The sequence below is a fragment of the Tamandua tetradactyla genome, chromosome 17 (genome assembly GCF_023851605.1).
Source record: "Tamandua tetradactyla isolate mTamTet1 chromosome 17, mTamTet1.pri, whole genome shotgun sequence".
Lineage (NCBI taxonomy): Eukaryota > Metazoa > Chordata > Mammalia > Pilosa > Myrmecophagidae > Tamandua > Tamandua tetradactyla.
In genome coordinates this window covers 56,138,587-56,158,466 of record NC_135343.1, presented here as the reverse complement: position 1 = coordinate 56,158,466, position 19,880 = coordinate 56,138,587, and the positions used below count along the sequence as shown (strand labels likewise).

General features: G+C 35.2%; 1 long non-coding RNA gene across 8 annotated transcripts in view; it reads right to left on the bottom strand.

Moving 5' to 3' along the window:
- LOC143661628 (uncharacterized) overlaps positions 1–19,530 on the bottom strand; it is a 163,123-nt gene extending 143,593 nt beyond the window's left edge. For all 8 annotated transcript variants that reach the window (XR_013164746.1, XR_013164745.1, XR_013164749.1 and 5 more), the window contains exon 1: positions 19,348–19,530. This is a non-coding gene — a long non-coding RNA (uncharacterized LOC143661628). The remainder of the gene's footprint in view (positions 1–19,347) is intronic.
- Positions 19,531–19,880: the final 350 nt, after the last annotated feature.

The following is a 19,880-nucleotide window of genomic DNA, read 5'->3' as shown; positions in this document are numbered from 1 at the left end:
TCAATTTGTGCCAAAATTAAATCTGCATTTTTACATGTTTAAACATTTGAGAAAGAGAACACATATTTTCATGAGAATGAAAGTTTAATTTTTTTTCTCCTTCATGCAAAAACATTTTTTAATTTGTACATTTAGTCACTATGTACAATCTAGGCATTCCTAGATTATACCATCTCAGTCTTTATTGTCTATCTTTCCTTCTGGTTTCATTTTTGGCCCCAGCTCTCCTCCCTCGATCCTTCTCACATTCAGCTTCATTTAGAGTACCTACATTATTGTGCTACAATCAAGTACTAATGCGCTATCCATTTACAAATTTTTGCAATCAGTCCTGTTGCACAATCTGTATCTCTTCAGCTCCAATTCCCCAATATCTACCCTATTTCTATCTCCTGATGACCTCTGTTCTTAACTGAAATTATCCAAGTTCGTTCATTAATGTTAGTTCATATCAGTGAGACAATACAGTGTTTGACCTTGCTTCTAGCTAATCTCATGCAGCATAATGTCCTCAAGGTCCGTCCATGTGGTTACATGCTTCATGACTTTATTCTGTCTTACAGCTGTGTAACAATTCATCGTATGTATATATCACAGCTTGTTTAACCACTCATCTGTTGACGGACATTTGGGCTGTTTCCATCTCTTGGCAATTGTAAATAATGCTACTATAAACATTGGTGTGCAAATGTCTGTTTGCGTCCTCATGCCCTCTGTGCTGGTTTGAAAGGAAGTATGCCCCCTAAGAAAAGCCATGTTTTAATATAAATCCCATTTCATAAAGGTAGAAGAATCTCTATTCAATACTGTATGTTAGAAACTGTAATGAGATTATCTCCCTGGATGATGTGATTTAGTCAAGAGTGGTTGTTAAACTGGATTAGGGAATGACATGTCTCCACCTGTTTGAGTGGGTCTTGATTAGTTTCTGAAGTCCTATAAAAGGAGAATGAGATTCAGAGAGATTCAGAGAGAGCAGAACGATGAAGCCATGAGATGCAGAGAGTCCACAAGCCAGCAACCTTTGGAGATGAAGAAGGAAAATGCCTCCCGGGGAGCTTCATGAAACAGGAAGCCAGGAGACAAAGCTAGCATATGACACCGTATTCACCATGTGCCCTTCCAGCCGAGAGAGACGCCCTGACTGTGTTCACCATGTGCCGTCTCACTTGAGAGAGAAACCCTGAACTTCATCAGCCTTCTTGAACCAAGGTATCTTTCCCTGGATGCCTTTGATTGGACATTTCTGTAGACTTGTTTTAATTGGGACATTTTCTCAGCCTTAGATCTGTAAACTAGCAACTCATTAAATTCCCCTTTTTAAAAGCCATTCCATTTTTGGTATATTGCATTCCAGCAGCTAGCAAACTAGAACACCCTCTGAGTAGATACCTAACAATAGTGTTGCTGGGTCATACAGTAATTCTATACTTAACTTTCTGAGGAACCGCCAGACTGCCTTCCACAGTGGTTGTACAATTTTGCATTCCCAGCAACAGTGGATAAGTGTGCCTCTTTCTCCAAATCCCCTCCAGCACTTGTCATTTCCTTTTTTATTGATAGTGGCTATTCTGTTGGGTATGAGATGATATCTCATTGTGGTTTTGATTTGCATTTCCCTAATAGTCAGGGAAGTTGAGCATCTTTTCATTTTGTCCATTTGTATTTCCTCATACACGAGAAGTATATGTTCATGTATTTTGCCCATTTTGTAATTGGGTTGTTTGTCTTTTTGTTGTTGAGTTGAACAATCCCTTTATATATTCTGGATACTAGACCTTTATCTGATTTGTCATTCCCAAATATTGTCTCCCATTATGTAGGCTGTCATTTTACTTTCTTGACAAAGTTCCTTAATGCATAAAAGTGTTTAATTTTGAGGAGTTTCCATTTATCTATTTCTTTTTCAATGCTCATGCTTTGGGGGTAAGATCTAGGAAACTGCCTCCTATTACAGGTTTTATAAGATACTTCCCTACATTTTCTTCTAAAAGTTTTATGATCTTAGATCTAATGTTTAGGTCTTTGATCCATTTTGAGTTAATTTTTGTATAGGATGTGAATATGGATCTTCTTTCATTTTTTTGCATGTGGATATCCAGTTTTCCAAGCACCATTTATTGAAGAGACTGCTCTGTCCCACATGAGTTGACTTGACTGCCTTATCAAAGATCAATTGTCCATAGATGAGAGGGTCTATATCTGAACACTATTTGAATCCATTGGTCAGTAACTCTATCTTCATGCCAGTACTATGCTGTTTTGATCACTGTAGCTGTATAATATGCCTTAAAATCAGGTAGTGTAGACCTCTGATTTCATTTTTCTTTCTCAGGATATTTTTAGCTATTCAGTGCACCTGTCTTACAGATAAATTTGGTTTTTGGTTTTTCTATTTCTGCAAAGTAAATTTTTGGGATTTTAATTGGTATCGCATTGAATTTATAAATCAATCTAGGCAGAATTGACATCTTAACTATATTTAGTATTCCAAGTGATGAACTCAGTATGCCCTTCCATTTATTTCAGTTTTCTGTGATTTCTTTTAGTAATTTCTTGTAGTTTTCTTTGCATAGGTCTTTTATATCCTTAGTTAAATTTACTCCTAAATATTTTATCATTTTGGTTGCAATTGTAAATGGATTTTTTTCTTGATTTCTCCCTCAGATTGCTCATTGCTAGTATATAGAAACACTACAGATTTTTGAATGTTGATCTTGTAACCTGCCACTTTACTGTACTCATTTACAAGCTCTAGTAGTTTTTCTGTGGATTTTTTTTTGAGGTTTTCAACATATAATATCATATCATCTGCAAACAGTGAGAGTTTTACTTCTTCCTTTGTTGTTTTGACACCTTATATTTCTTTTTCTTATCTAATTGCTCCAGTTAGAGCTTCCAACACAATGTTGGCTAACAATGGTGACACTGGGCATCCTGTCTTGTTCCTGATCTTAGGGGGAAACCTGAAAGTTTTCCCCCATTGAGGTTGATGTTAGCTGTGGGTTTTTCATATATTCCCTTTATCCTATTGAAGAAGGTCCCTTCTATTTCTATTCTTTGAAGTGTTTTCAACAAGAAAATATGTTGAATTTTGTGAAATGCCTTTTCTGCATCAATCAAGATGATCATATGTTTTTCCTGCTTTGATTTGTTGATATGGTGTGTTACATTAATTGATTTTCTTATGTCAAACCATCGTTGCATACATATTTAATTTATTTTTAAAAGGTTAATTCTACTTTATTTGATATCAGCTTTGTGCCTCAGATTTCTTTAGGTTTGCCTTTGCATGACTTGGTTTTGCTTGTAAAAAAGAATAGAATTGGATTTTCCTACTTTAAGCAAATTTGGCATTTTCAGGTTTTAGAAAAAAGATTTGATTCATTTACATCTACTGTTATAACACATACCTGTCAGGTTGTGGTTGTCAAGTTTTTTGTGTTTTTTTTTTAATCTTCTAAATGCTAATTTATGTCTTTTTACATTCTCTGTTTGATATGTGGACTATGGTTTCTTACTGCTGCCTTCTGAATTGATTTTAAATTATAAATATGTTTGATACATATATACTCATAAAACATTTCTATTTTAAGGCTTTATTTGATCTATATTTTCTGAAGTCAATAGAGTAAGAGAATGTTTAAAAATAATTATTAAAGGCTAGGAATTTGTATTTCCCTTACCTTTCTTTTCATCTATATCCAAGAAGGAAAACAAAGTCTGAGGATTAATACCTACATAACTGTTATTTTTTCTATATTTCATGAGATTTTTTTCAAAATGTGTATATATTAAATACTTTAATTATGTTTAATAACTCAAACACTTTAACAGACTTAATTTTATGACTTTAGTTTGAGTGAAAATCAGGATTGGAAGAAAAAAGAAAAATGTTCACTGTATTCTTTTTATTATAAAAGGTATGATAATGATATGAGATGATAATTTGTTTCATTTGTAGTATTGATCATTTATTAATGCACATGCATGGGGCATAGCAATAGAGCACTTTGAATTTCGAATATCGTAGGATATTGTTCAGTTGGGGTTAATCATGATGAAGAATATGAGAGTGCTTGGTTAGTCATATTTTTTATTCCTTGTTTTCTATGGCCCTATCTTAGGCAGTCACTGGTATATGCTTTCTGTGTCTGTAATTTGTCTTCATTTTCTAAATTTTTTGTCAGTAAAATCTTACTATATGCGTCATTTCATCTGGAATTTAATTGAGAATAATTATTTTGAGAATCATCTATGTCGTCGTACATATGCGTATTCCCTTTTACTGCTCAGCATTATTCCATCGCGTAGCTGCACTGCAGTTTGAGAAGAACATTCGTCTGCTGCCTGGCATTGTTCTGTCCCCAGTGTCTTTATTACAAATAAAGCCGCTGTAAACATTTGTGCATATGTTTTTGTATGAACAAATGCTATCTGCTTTCTTGGCTAAATGCCTAGAAGTAACTGGGTTATATAGTAAGTGCATGTTTAATTAAAAAGAAAAAAAAAAAAATGGGCGGGCCATGGTGGCTCAGCAGGCAGCCTGCCAGGCCAGAGACCTGGGTTCGATTCCCAGTGCCTGCTCATGCAAAACAATAAAAAAAAGAAAGAAAGAAAAATAAAAAAAATAAAAGACCACACGCTTTTCCAAAGTGGTTGTAGCATTTCTGCTTCCTGTAGTGCATGAAAGTACCAGTTGCGCCACATTGTTTTCAACCCGTGGTGCTGTCAGGTTTTTAAATTAAAGCCATTCTTATATGTGTGCAGCATTATGCCATAGTCATTTTGATTTTAAATGCCCAAATAACTAATAATTTTGAGTGTATTGCCACGTACTTATTTTCCCATTGTATATCTTCTTTTGTAACGTGTGTTCGCAAACATTTTGCCTCATTTTAAAGTCTAGTGTTGTTTATTTATTATTTAGTTTTAACCGTCCTTTATTTATACTGGATGCAATTCTTTTCCAGGTTTATTATGTGCTATATTTTTTCCACTCTGACTTATCTTAAAAACATTTGATGTGTTTTTCGAAATGAAGTTAATAATTTTGATGAACCCCCATTTCTCATTTTTTTTCTTTTTTTGACAATATTTTTGGTGTCATATTTTAAAATCTTCCTTACCTTAAGATAAAAAAGACTTTTTTTGTGTGCTTTCTCCCAGAAGTCCAATAATTTTAAGTGTTGTGTTTAGGTATATAAGCCATGTTTAGTTCATTTTTTTCTATACACTGCAAGGTATACGTTGAAGTTCATGTTTTTGCCTGTGAATATCCACTTGGTCTAGCATCTTTTTTTTTAAAGACAATCTTCTTCCACTAAACTGAATTTGTAGAATAATTAAAAGTGGATCAATCATATTTGTATGGATCTATTACAGGACTTTCTATCACGTTCCACTGATACATTTTTCTATCTTTCTGCTAATATATACTGTGATAAATTTTAGTTTAAAAAATGTAGTTTGTACGTTCTTAATATCATGTCCTAGATCCTATGTACTCAATTTAGTCAAGCTTGATTTATGTATTCTTTCTTAATAAATATTAGTTTTCTAGAAAAGCATCCATTTCTCCAAGATTTTCATTAAAATTTACTAAAAATCTTAAATTCTTACTTAACTTTGGCTATATCCATATTCTCCTACTTATTTAAAAAAAATTCTGCTTTACATATTTTAAGTTCCCTTGAAGAATAAGTAGGAAATTTTTTTTGAAAGTCCCATCGACCTTGGCCATAGTTATCTACTCCACAGTTTTTGGTTGTATCTATTTTTATCACTGGTCATATTTCATTCTCACTCATGTTTCAGTAACTTTTTTCTTATTATTATAATTGCTTGAATTAAGAGAATCATGTATTATTTGTATTTTTATTCTTGTTAAATAGAATACTATGTTTAATTATAAATTTCACTTTAAGCTGAGTTTCAGCACCATCCAGGGATCCCCAGTTTTAAGATGCAAACAGGCACATCATTTATTCTCTGATTGCAAAGAAGATACCTGGGTAAATATCCACTTTATGCTTCAATTTTGTCCTTGTTGCCACACCAAGTAGCAGATGTGGCTGTGCCAGGCTCTTTGATGGAGATCCTCTCGGCTCCACCAGTGAGAAAAATTGCATATTGGGGAAATGCTGGCTTGTGGGAACTATTATCACAATTATGCTTTCAGTCTCTTTTGGCTTAGCTTGTATTTGGATCTCTCAATAAATGGGAATAGATTATATCAATAATCCTTTAAAATGGATTATCTTCAATAATTGCTCCTTTTGGTTCCATGGTCCATTTAGGCACTGGCCTTTTCTCCTGGAATAAGGAGGTGATTGTCATGTCTAAACAAAATATGTTCAGGTAATTTTCTTTTGTGAAACATTGTTTGAATGAGTTTTAGAATTACTATAGTGAATAGTATTTCTTTGGATGTGGCATATGGATGTCATTCTTCTTTATAATTCAGCATTATTGTAAGATTCTTCCTGTTTTTATATAATGTTGTCCTTTCAGTAAGTGTCATGAAAGAATTAAATATGGAAATGTGTTTGCAGCTATCAACTCCTTCTTATTATTAGTGTTTTTTTTAATAATAAGCACAGATGTCAGGCAATGCTAGCTTCCTATATCATTCAAGTCTTACAGAACATTACTTAATATGCTGTCCATTTATTATTTCTTAGGTGAAATGTAGTTTCATGATGTAAAATCCTAAGAGTTCTTTGAGAAATTTTTCATAAATGAACTGGAGGGAATTTGCATAAATGAATACTGCAATGGAAACAATACAATATTTAGGCTTCCTTTCAAGAAATCTGATATCACCTGATTATTTTACATCTTTCATGTAAATAATTAAAGTTTGTAGCTTGCATAATATAGGTTCATGATAACATTATCCATAGATACTTAATGTATTACATTCTCATAAATGATATCTCCTTTTCATTTCATATTTTATATAACTGTTCCTAGTCATTTTTTGTATAATTCCTTAAGAAATATAAGATTCAAGAGAAAACTAAAATTAAAACAATAAAACAAAAAACCTCATTAAGGTTTTGTATCAATTATCCCATTGCCATTAAATTTTTTCTGTGTCACTATTCAAACTGCACATTTATTTTCAGAACTTCTTGCAAATCAACATGACTAAAATAAAGGGTTTGCACTGACCTGGTTTAAATGGCCCTTTAAAAGACATGGTATTTTATAAACAAGGAAGTATTTTTCCTCATATTTTAAATGTCATCTGTAAACAAACCGTTAGGTGCTTCATTTATATTTTAGAGTCAGCACACAAATATCCTTGTGTCATAATTCACATCGAGCATTTATGAAAAAAGATATGTGATGGTTAAGTTTTTGTGTGAACTCAATTAAGCCATGGTGCCCACTTTTTAGTCAAGCACTAGCATAGCTAGCGCTGTCAGGATATTTTGCAGATGTGATTAAACACCTGCACTCTGTTGACTTTAAGCAATGGAAATCACCTTTGAATATGTGGGTAAGCCTTATCCAAACATTTGCAGCCTCGAGAACAATAAATAGGGTTTCTCAGAAGAGAAGAAAGTGTACCTCAAAACTCTATTCTCAATTCCTGACTGTGTTTCCTGTCTGCTGACCTGTCCATCCAGATTTTGAGATTGCTCATCCTCATAATTTCAGGAGCTAATTTCTTACACTAAATATATGTATGTATGTACGTATGTATGCATGTACACAGACATATCCTACTGGTTATGTTTGTCTTAAGAACCCTAACTTACACAGTTTATTTTGGCACACACGCAAAACAAAACAAAAAGTTCCCCGCAGAGTTAAACAGCATTCAAGTTGGATAGAAGGGGATATGCAAATTTAAACAGAGAAGACAATTAGTTGAAATTGGAAATAATTAGGTTACCTACACAGTTTCTCCTAAGGGTAATAAAAAAATCAAGGTAGAGGAGTATATGTTTATATTTTATCATGTTTATTATTAACAATAATATATTAATTTACCCCATAAAACAAGATCATAACTTAAAATATCAATTCTAACAAATAGGACATTTTAGAAAAATTTCATTGTGAAACTCATAGAAAAGATTTTCAGAAGAAAATAAGGAAAAATAATGAAATTAAGTTGATTGCCATATTCAGAAATTCCCAGACAGAAAACAAACAAGATTTCATTGATTACAAATGGTTTAGTAAATGAATAAAGGTATCTTATACACCTATCAATTCCTAAAATAAATGACTTGGCTTCAAAACATTTCAATTCTCCTTGAAAAAAAAAGATATGGCGTTTGAGAAAAGGTGACCTGAAAAATAACTGATGGAATAAGAAATGAATAAGTAATGATAAATATTGTCTAAATTTGGAAAAGAAAGAGAAACCTCCTGGGCAAGATGATCTCCATGGAGATAAGTTTTAAAATGAGATGGGAAGATCAGTTGCAATTTGAATTGACAGAAATAGAAAAATGATATTGTCCATAATTAGTATAATACAATTAACATTATAATTGTAGAAAATTTATAAAGAAACTAATTTGGCTTTAGAAAGGGGAAATGGAAAGGCAAAAGAAATAATGCTTTTAAGGTGGGCATGCATGTTAAATGCTGGAGTTTGGATTTTCTTTTGAAAATCAGTGGTTCTTAAATTTTCTTGGGTCACAGGTACCTTCTAAGAATCTGATAAAAATTATAGTCTTTCAGTGGTGTTTTAGAGATGGCTTATCCTCACTTGCAAGGGTCAATGCTTATATTTTCAGGAATTTTGTGTGCCAGTTGTTGTTACTAGCCTGAAATTTGCCCTGGTGAGAGTATTTAAGACATGGAAATTAGTAAATGAAAAAAATATATCAGTTTGCCTGCCTGATTGTCTTCTCTCTCCCTCTCCACCGCCAATCTCTTTCTCTCTTTTACTTTGCAGGTCTCTCTCTCTCTCTCTCTCTCTCTCTCTCTCTCTCTCTCTCTCTCTGTATGTTTTTAATGAATTAGAGGCTGGTGTTAGCTACTTACCAACACACTACTGATTTTTTTCTTCTCTAAGTTTGTTTATTTTTGTGTACTTGAAATTTTGCATTCAAATTTATAGGTTTTTCACAGACCCTCTAAAACACTCCATGGATTCATTCCATGATTCTCAAGAGTAAGATCAGACATCTATTTATTTAGGAGTCATTGAATTATTAAAATAAGAAATAAGATGAAAGAGTTTTAAAATAATATAGCATGACAATTATAAAAACTTTTGAGAATGGAGAAAAAGAATGTAGTATTGTAAGTTAAAATATTATCATTAATTCATATTGAGCTATGTTTTTAAGCTACTATTTTAAGTACTCATTATGTACCAAACATTTTAATTTTTTACTTTGTATACCATATTTTACTTATTCCACACAACAATCCAATGTGGCAGGTACTTTTATCACACATTTCCAGAGACAGCAACTGGGCTTTAGAGCTATTAAATAACTTGTCCAAATTTATAGTCCGTAGTTGGCGGAGCTGGGATTTGAGTTAAGTTTAGTTGAATCAAAAATCCATGTTCTTAAGCAATAGGCCATCCAAGAATCAGGAAGGCTTTACAACTAACTGACCAACACCAAGAAGTCAAGCCTGCTACTCAACAATAACCACACTGATATTACAAGCCAAACTTGACCAGGCAGGATCCAGTTTTACAGAGTAAGAAAATTATTTTAGGTTAAGAATCGCTGAGGTTGAAAATCACACATGGGGATTTTTGGGTTCAGGGAGTTCTCACAACCAGAGCCAGTTCAGGGCCTATTAAATTTATAAAGTATGATAAATGGTTTCCACTTTGCAAGGCAGAAAACGGATTAAATTCAATGGAGAGGAGAGTAATAGAACTGAGTTTAAGTCCAGAGTAAAGCCACCATATCCAATGCAGGAAATGTCAAATAAGTTTTCAAGTTACCTTCACTTTTAGTAATCATAATAATTCCATGCAGAAGACTTGGCAGCTAAACTGCAAACCATTGAATTTCTTATTTATCTACATATAACTAACTCCTAAACAGTAATTGACACATAGAATTTGCTCAGCAGATGCTATTTAAATGAATTATTATTCCCACTTTATAGTTAAGAAATTGAGACTCTTCTGAACTCATTTAGCTGTATATGAAAGTGAACAGAGTTTAAACAAAGGAGTTCAGCCTCAAAGTTAGGATTTTATATGTCAGCTGGCTTACTTGAGTTTCTGATCTGCCCAATATTCCCCAAAGATTCAAGACTGATGACCTATACTTCTCTCTATCTTGTTCGGCTTCCATTTGTTCTTTTGTCAAATGGCAACAATTCAATAAATTAAACAAAGCAGATGGAGAGGCATATCAAGTCAGCAATACACAATCCACTAAAGTAATTAAACAATTACTTGCAGGAACACATTCCTCCCCCAAATATAATAATGTATGGCATTATCAACATTTTTCTTACAGAGGATTAAAAGCATCAAAAAATTAAGCATCATTAAAAGGCTTGCCATTAAATTACACAGCAAATTATTAAATTTGAACACATTTTCAATTCATTTAGCATGTTTCGTTCTTTTATTTGGTGAGGATCAATTTAGTGAAGGAGAAAATAGAACAAGGAGAGAGGGAAGATGGAGAACCAGAGACTGGCATAGTCTTACTATGCCTAAGGAGATTAGTGGCAAGTTTCCAGCCAGATGCTATAAAAACTTTGCTTAGACACCTTTTCTCCATAAATTATCTAGAAACATAAACTAGAAGGGAAAAGGAAAAGTATGGTGAGATTCCTCTGTAAAGTCTGAGCTGATGCAAAAATTCATTTTTAATATTCTCCAATGCAAGTCAGCAGCTGAAGGCAATCCATACCTAACCCCATACACACACACACGCACACACACACACACACACACACAAACATACACACAAAGACACATGCATGCATGCATGCACACACATGCTCAAACAAATATTCGCATTACATGAAAAAGGATGGAAGAAGAAGGAATTTGAAACATTGTTAGATACAGCAGCACAGCAGGGATCAGAAAGCTGTCCCTTTCCTCTGTCAGATATAAGGGACTTTAATCCTTCTACATCAAATCCCAGATGTAAACATGAACCTCACTTCTGCTTAACAAACACCAGTGTGATTTCAAAGCACAGCAGAGGATGATTAGTAATTCTACATATGTTTGTACAATGAAACTGATAAATATGTAGCCTAGCAATGACTATGATCACCTCTAATACATATGCAGTGTTCTATTAGCATAAATTATAAGACAGTCCTTACTCTTTGCTCCAATGGGGGGAAAATAAGATGAGCTATCAAAAAATATATTTTGGTCTTGGGCCCTCATATGATACTAGGAGTGTGGTAATTTCAGGAGATAGCTTTTTCGTGAGGAAGGAAGTCTATATGTGATCAACCATGTTACTATTTTGTGTAATAATATAGGAAGGTGCTTAGAAGAAGTCACACATGGCTATTCAGTAAGATGGGGCCTCTTGGCAGAAGCCACTTGTTAATGAAAATTTCAATGAAACCCCACTTAACCATGTTCCCATGGGTGTTTTTACCAGATACGTAGCTAAGAACAAATTTTTGGAATCATTCAGGGTGTGGAAAGGTGGAAAAGGAAAAAACCTCTCTATTTAGAAACTGAATACATTGTTTAATAAATATTTGGTAGAAAATTTTAAAAGGCAGATAGAGGAACATTTGTCCCTTTTAAGCATTATTTCTTAAACCACCTGTTTTAATAAAGCTTTTTGGTAGGTTAACAGGTGGAAAGTAGTTAATCCTATGGAGAGGGATTTCTAACAAGTGTATTTATCCAAAAGTATACGTCTGATTTGAAAGGCAGTGCCTCAACCAATCATCCTAAATATTGGGTCATGGACTGACCACATTAGAACCATCATAGTACTCTATAGGAAAGTCCACATTTTTGGTCCTTAATTCTCTTCAAGTGATTCAAAAACTTCAGAGTGGGCACCACACATTTCAGAGTGCAGGCCACAAATCATTTATCTCCATATGAATGCAATGCTTTCCAAACTCCAGGACATGTAGGTTGAGAAACTACTGTCCTGAGCTTTTAGTGCAATAGCCCTAACTGAAGAGGGAGACAAGAGAAAAGGTGAAAAGATGCTCCTAAAAGGCATGTAGGGCCACAAACATTATTTGGAAGAACTAAAGCTACTATGCGCTTTTATTTTAGAGTTTTGAAATCTTAACCCATATAATACAAAGAACAATCAGTTATCACTGTGCTTCATTGAATCATGTTGATATTCACATGAAATTTCTCCCAACCTCCTTCCTATATTACTGATATTCAAAATAATATTAAGTTTAATCATATATAGATTTCTTACAACAAGAAAGAATATGTAAAGCACGACGGCAATCATCCATAGTCTTCCTTAGAGAGAATATGAAGGGATCTTGGGTGTGACAGGCCAGGGAATTGGGACTTGACCTCTCACACTGAATTCTATGTTTGACAATAAGTTTTGCATGGAAGAAACACACACAAACTCCATTTTCTGAAAATCTGAAATGACTTGCCTTTTTAAGGGTTAAATTATATTTTTGCTTTACTAAATATCACTAAGCCTGGGACTGCCTCCATCTAGTTGATAAATTCTAAATTATGATAGTTAATTTGATCAGAAAAGACATGATTCAAAGGCCACCCAAAATTTCCCCTTATTTTTATCTAATCAAATATTAAGCCTGACCACTGAGGATAGTGTTTCAAATTCATTTATCACTTAGACATGTTGTGGTTCTTATTCATTTTCAGGGGTTAAAGGAAAAATCAATCAATATATGAGCTTTAGCATCCTAAAACCAAAATAATACACCTTGAAAATTAATTGGAAATAAATCTGGAAATTCTGTGAAGTACATTTGTTTTGGTCTTGGCCATTAATAAAAATGTTTTCACAAATCAAGATTGTGAAAAAAAGTATTGAACACATTTTCTACTCACCTAAAAACATCTCTACATTTCAAGTAAATTAGATAAAGCTATTAGATTGCTTCTAAAATAACATAGACTTCTTTAGTATCTTTCAGTTCAGACAAAATGAGGCCAGTACAGCTAATACAGCCAGAAGACAAAATAGCTGCTGTTAAGTATTGAAAGGAAAAACAGGAATTGAATTCAGAGGAAAGCCATTGTTTGAAGATGCTTTCAATATTAAAAGAAAGAGAGGTAGGGCAAGATGGTGGTATAGGAAGATGTGGAATTTAGTTCATCCTTTAGGTCAGGGAGCAAATAGCCAGGAACTGTCTGGAACTGTTTGAGGTACTTCTGTGACCCGCACACATAGTACATCAGTCTGGAATGGATAGTAGGGCCAAGATCAGAGCACAGAACTGTATGTAAAGTTCCAGTTGTGAGTTTTATTTGGTGTTGGCGGTGGAGGCTGGTGTCCTTCCCCCAGGGCACAGCAGGCTGTTTGGATTCATTTCTCCATGGGCAAAAGAAGCAGCTTTGAATTGGAGTAAGGAAGTGCTCAAGAACGCTACAATTGTGGATTTAATAAGTTCACACTGCTGAATACAAGTTACTAGGATAGAAAACCTGGAGAAAGCATGAAAGGAACTCTATGATCCCTCCCAGCAAGTAGGAGGCAGGGCTAATGTAAAAAGAAATACAGAGGCTTTGAGTTGGCTGAGCTCAGAATATTGGGAAAAGGATATGACCCAAGAAAGGGGGCACATGGAGCCAGGTACCAACTTTAGCTCTTCATCTGTAAACTGAGGGAATGGGGAGCATCTCTGAAAAGGATTTTTTCCCTTCAATTTCCTTTGTTTTTGATTTTTTAAACATTTTTAGCAGCCCATAAAATAAAGGCACATGTGTTTTCAATTATCAACATTGCCCCAGGCAAGGATGGAGTTAAGGGATGTCTGTGAGACAAAGTAACTACTCAGGTGAAGGAGATAATTCCCTAAAGGGCATATCCTCCCCATGAAAATTGAAGGCATGGCCCAGCAAAAGTGGTGGCACTCATTCAGAGAATTCAGACCCCACGGGTTGGAAAACAAACAGCTGAAGTCCATCTTCTACCTTAGCTCTGTATCAACTACACCATTGTCAGGGACAGGTTCTACTGAGAATTAAAGGCACTGCCCCACGTTATACTGAGGGTGAGCTGCAGGCTGACAAGTGCCACTTGATAAGCAGGAAAGGAAAAGCACAGAATCAAGAGGCTTCACAGGAAATACTGGCACCCTGCTGGGTCTCACCCTCAGTGAAACCGGATATCAGTTACTCCTTCCTCCTGAGACCTAGGACTGTCTTGTCTGGGAAAATTTGATTGAGGTCTATCATATCTGGGGAGACCCTCCTCAAAAAAATATCATATAGGCAGGACAAAAACCAGAAAATCAAGAGCTGAAAAATTCTGATCAGTTCAACAGAAGTTTTTTTTTCCCCCAGCTATGCTTGAGATTAATATAAGTTGAACTGAATGTCAAAGAACAGATAGAGAACAAAGTGAACCAACCAGAAAACCCTAGGTAAAATAGAGAAAATGACCTACAGAAAAAGCTAATCAAGAAAATCACAAGTCTAGATAGCAGCAAAAAAATCATATCATACCAGGAAGAATGAAGAAACGGCCCAGTCAGAAGAACAAACTGCCACTTCAAATGAGATACAGGAGTTGAAACAACTAATTAAAAATGTTCAAACAAATCTTCCAAATCAAATCAATGAGTTGAAGGAAAATATGGCAAAAGAACTGAAGGATATAAAGAAGACACTAGATGACCATACAGAAGAATTAGACAGCTCGTGAAAACAAATGACAGAGTTGTGGAGAAGATAGGCACAGTAGAAGAAATGAAAAACACTAGGACACCTAGAACAAAAGATCTGAAGAGACAGAAGAAAAGATTAGTGAACTAGAAGATAGGACATCTGAAATTCTACCACAAAAGGAAATTAAAATAGCAAAAAGAATGGAAAAATATGAACAGGGTCGCAGGGAATTGAATGACAACTTGGTATATATTTATGTATTTCTTATAGGTGTCCCAGGAGGAGAAGAGAAGGGAAGAGAGGTAGAGACAATAATATTGGTAATAGTCACTGAAAATTTCCCAACTCTTATGACATAAAATTACAAATCCAAGAAGCACAGCATCCCCCAAACAGAATATATATGAATAGACTTACTCCAAGACACTTAATAATCAGATTGTCAAATGTCAAAGAAAAAGAGAGGATTCTGAAAGCAGCAAGAGACAAGCAATCCATCACATACAAGATAAGCACTATAAGATTATATGCTGATTTCTCAACAGAAACTATGGAAGCCAGAAGACGGTGGTATGATATACTTAAGATACTAAAAGAGAAAAACGTCCAACCAAAATTCTATACCTGGCATAACTGTCCTTCAAAATGAAGGGGATTTTAAAATATTTTCAGATAAGCAAACACTGAGATAGTTCATGTAAAAGAGACCTGGTCTACAAGAAATAGTAAAGGGAGCACTAAAGGCCATATGAAATGCAGTCTATGAAAGCCTAAAATCAGACTTTCCTTTCTGTGTTTAAATTTTAACTCTTAAAGTAATGTTATCGAGAGTTGTACACAATTTATTCATCAGCCTTCCTAGGTATAGACCAATTAACAAAAACCAACCACAAAAATATGAGGAAAAATGACCTAGAGATATTCCAAAACACTATCATTAGACTAAAAATAGGCTGGGATAATGGGCAGCAGGTCCAGAGAATCAATGGGTATGAAAACACACCAAGAAGCCCAGGGCCTCATGGCTAGGAGTCAAGGCCAAAAGACTAGCAATTAAGTTCAAAGATCATAGTAAGCCTTGCATGTATTTAAGAGGCATTTGAGAAATGGATAGATTAAAATATCAATAAATATGGCATAAAGAGAAAATACAAATAGAAGTTCCAAGGAAGAAAATCAATAGTCACAATAAGAAAATTGTTAAATATAAGCATGCATATACAGACTAACAAATCAATCTTGAAAACATTTTTACAAATGTAAAGAATTTGGATTAATATTATTTGGGGGGGGGGTGACACTTTTAAGGCTAGGCTCTAGAACACCGTTGGTGGGGTTGGCTTTAAATAGAAGCTGGATGGTTGTCCTAAATTATCTCAAGTCTAGTGAGACAGACACTTGCCACCAAATAAATAAGTCAATCAATCAATAACTGTTATCAGTAGAACTGGAGTAAACATAGAAAAATAAAGTGGATTGTGATGTAAGACTTAGTGATGGTTAACTTCATGGTGTCCAGGAAGATGGGAGACTGGAGTGGAATGAGTTCACTCCTGTTCTGTGAAACAAGATAGAAGATCCAGAGAAAATGCCCATGACTGCAGGTCCAGGGGTGTGAGTAGTCTAGGAGGGTCTTTAGGCAGTTTTGGGGAGGGCCACTAGGATGGGTGGCCTGGATCCCCACCGGGTGGGCTGCGGTGCACGGGGTGGGGGTGGGTACAGGATGGGGGGGGTAATTGGATGGTACGAACCCTCCTTGGCTCCAGCCTGCATAGCTGCCGAGCTGGGGAAACCTCCCCACTTGATTGCAGTGGGCAGCACCCTCAGGGAGGGGGGAGTCCAGTGATCTGCCAGGTGAGCTACAGAACAATCCCTGGCAACCTAAAGAACTCAGTTGAATTTTATGGCCATGAACTCCAAACTCAAGTATGCGAAGGCAGGATGGCTGGATTTCTCTAAGAAGTATTTTGCAAATTCAGAAAAGTGACCACTGCATAGTTTTGTCTGCTTCATGTAAGTGAGGTTAGAGCTCAGCCAGCACATGACAGCAGGGCCCAGTGAATGCATTTAGAATCTAAGATTGAAAATTGTAAATCCCAGCCCTTTCCTCTCGCTTCAGTAGTGCTCCTGTCATAACTCTTGATGACAATTCTTTTGATACCTTGACATCTTTCCCACTCTTCCAATTATCTTGTCCACCACCCTGCATGAGCCACCATTTTTATAGTCACAGCCCAGAATCTGTCAATATCAATGGCTGTAACCATTCAAAAATATCATTTTACCTTTATTTCTTGTACCCTCAATTTTTTTAAAGAACTGTAGCATCATTCCATTGATCCTACCACAATCTTCATTAATAATTGACTCTGCTGTTTCTTACCCCTGTATCTGGATGTGGCTGTAGACAAATGCACAGGGTTGATATCCATTCTTACTTAAATGAAGGGCATTTTAGGAGAACTCTGTTGTTGTTCAGAAGTGAACCCATTATCTTTTTCCAACTACCCCCACACTGTCCTGCTCCTGTTTAAAAAATGCTTCAAAATAGCTAGTTGTAGGGCGGGCCACAGTGGCTCAGCAGGCAGAATTTTTGCCTGCCATGCTGGATACCTGAGCTAGATTCCCTGTGTCAGCCCATGCAAAAAAAAATTAGCTAACTAAAGCTATTCAAATCCTTTCTTCCATTCTATCCTACACATGTTCTAATTAGGTTTTGGTCAGACTATTCCACAGAAACTATGCTTGTCAAGATCACCAAGTTGCAAATTACCATTTCTCAGCTTTGCTTTTATTTTATTATATGGCAGGCAAAATAATTCCCCCACCCCAAAGTACTAATCCACAGAAACTGTGAAGATGTTGTTTTATATAGAAAAGGGGAATTGAGGTTGCTAATCAGGTGATTTAAGATAGAAAGACATGCTGGATTTCCCAGGTGGACCCAACTTAATCACAAGGGTCATTAAAAGTAGAGACAAGAGAAAAGAAAAGTCAGTGTCAGAATGATATGATGTGAAAGACTCGACTGGCCACTGTTGGCTTTGAAGATGAGAGGGCAATTAATCAAGGAAAGCAGGCAATATAAAGATACTGGAAGAAAGAGATACATTTTCTCCAGAATCAACATGGCCCTGCTGACATTTTGGCTTTAGCCCAATGAGACCTGTGTCAGACTTCTGACCTCCCAAACTGTAAGATTTTAAAAAATGTTTTGTAGTTGAGAGGCTACTCTGGGGGTCACTCTTATACAAGCTTCAGTTAGACATTACTACTATCATAAATTGCCAAACCCCAGCCAAAACTATTCCTGCTAATTCTAAAGAATTTCTAGGGAATTATAGAAGTTTCTACAAAGGTTCTATGTACTGGGGTAACTTTCTGGAAACCTTCAACCTCCAGATGTGTCCCTGGACCATATATGTCCTAAAATGCAGGGTGGCCAGACTTTCCAGTACATCAATTAGTTCCACCCCCCTACTTCATATTTTCAACAGCTGCTTACAACATGAAAAATTTACAATGGTCATAGTCTAAATACCTCTAAAGCCTGAGAGAAAGATCAAAGGTGATGGTGGAGTTGCGTCAGGTTTAACAAATGAGTATGAGTGCTGACTCATTATACTGATATTTCTTTTAGCCTCCAGTACCTTAGAGCAGCTAGAAATAAAACCTAAAATTTTGGAATTGTAACCCATACCAAATTAGTTCTACAACTGATTGTTGTGATATACTTTGAAATTTATTGTTTTATGTATATGTTCTTTAAAGAAGAGGAATATAACAGAGAAGATAGAATTTAACCTATGAGTATGGCTGTTGAATCATTATGTTGATATTTATGTTGGTCTCCAGTGTCTTGAAGCAGCTGGAAGAAGAATTGAAAAATCGTGGAACTGTAACCCATACCAAACTTTAAAATCTGTTCTATAACTACTTGCTAAAATGTACTTGGAAATTTATTGCTTTTTCGTACATATGTTATATTTCACAATAAAAAATGTTAAAAAATGTGCTGTTTAAGCTGCTACATTTAGAACATTTGTTATAGATGTTACAGGAAGCAAATATACTTTCCCTTGTATACTATTCAACAGATTTCCAAGACACCATTCTCTCTCTTTTTTTTTTTTTTGTCTCCTTCTACCTTATTATCCACTTTAGACTTTCTTTTGCCTATGCCTTATCAGAAATCCAATGTCTAGATGTGAATTCTAGGGCTGTATTTCCCTACCTATATGCATTACGTATTTAGGTTTTTTTTTTTTTTTTTTTGGCATGAGCAGGCTCCAGGAATCAAACCTGGGTCACCAGCATGGCAGGCAAGAATTCTGCCACTGAGCCACCTTTATACTGCCTTGCATATTTAATTTTACCAATTCTTTTTACTTTCATGCCATCCACATGTTAATGATTTCACAAAATATCTTTCAAAGCAAAGCCTCTCTTCAGAATTCCAAAGTCATATACATATAATATATACACAAATACACACCCACCAGTCTCTTCAACATCTCTCCTTAAATGCCAACTATCATCGCGTATTCAACAATTCCAAGACATACCCATTTCCTCAAAATAAGCCGTCTTCCACACTTCAGTGACATATCTATCTCTCCAGTTGTGCAGGCCCAAACCATTGCAATTCTCCTTGACACTCCTTTTTAAACCCTAAATTTAGTCTGTGAGAAACTCGTCTTGACTCAACCTTCAAGTTTCGAAACAAGCTGCCTCCCACTTTCTTAGTCCACATATGACACACTGCTATTGCTCAGGCAAGCAAACATCCTTCTCTTTTAGTGCCAAGTCACTTGCTTTTCTATTTGTTTGAAATACATGAATCACTCTTTATATCTTCAGGCTTTATTCCATCACTTGTGTCAAGTGTCCTCTCAAATGCACCATATCAAAAAAGCTTTCTCTAATCACCTAATTTAAAACTTCATTCCTATTTTCCGGAACATTCTCCCCCTATTACTCTGCTTCTCTGCTTGATTTTAACCATAATACTGATCACCTAATTTTATATTATATTTGATTTTCCTTGTTTGTCTTTTTCCACCAAAACATAAGCGCCATGAGAATAGACCTTTATCTC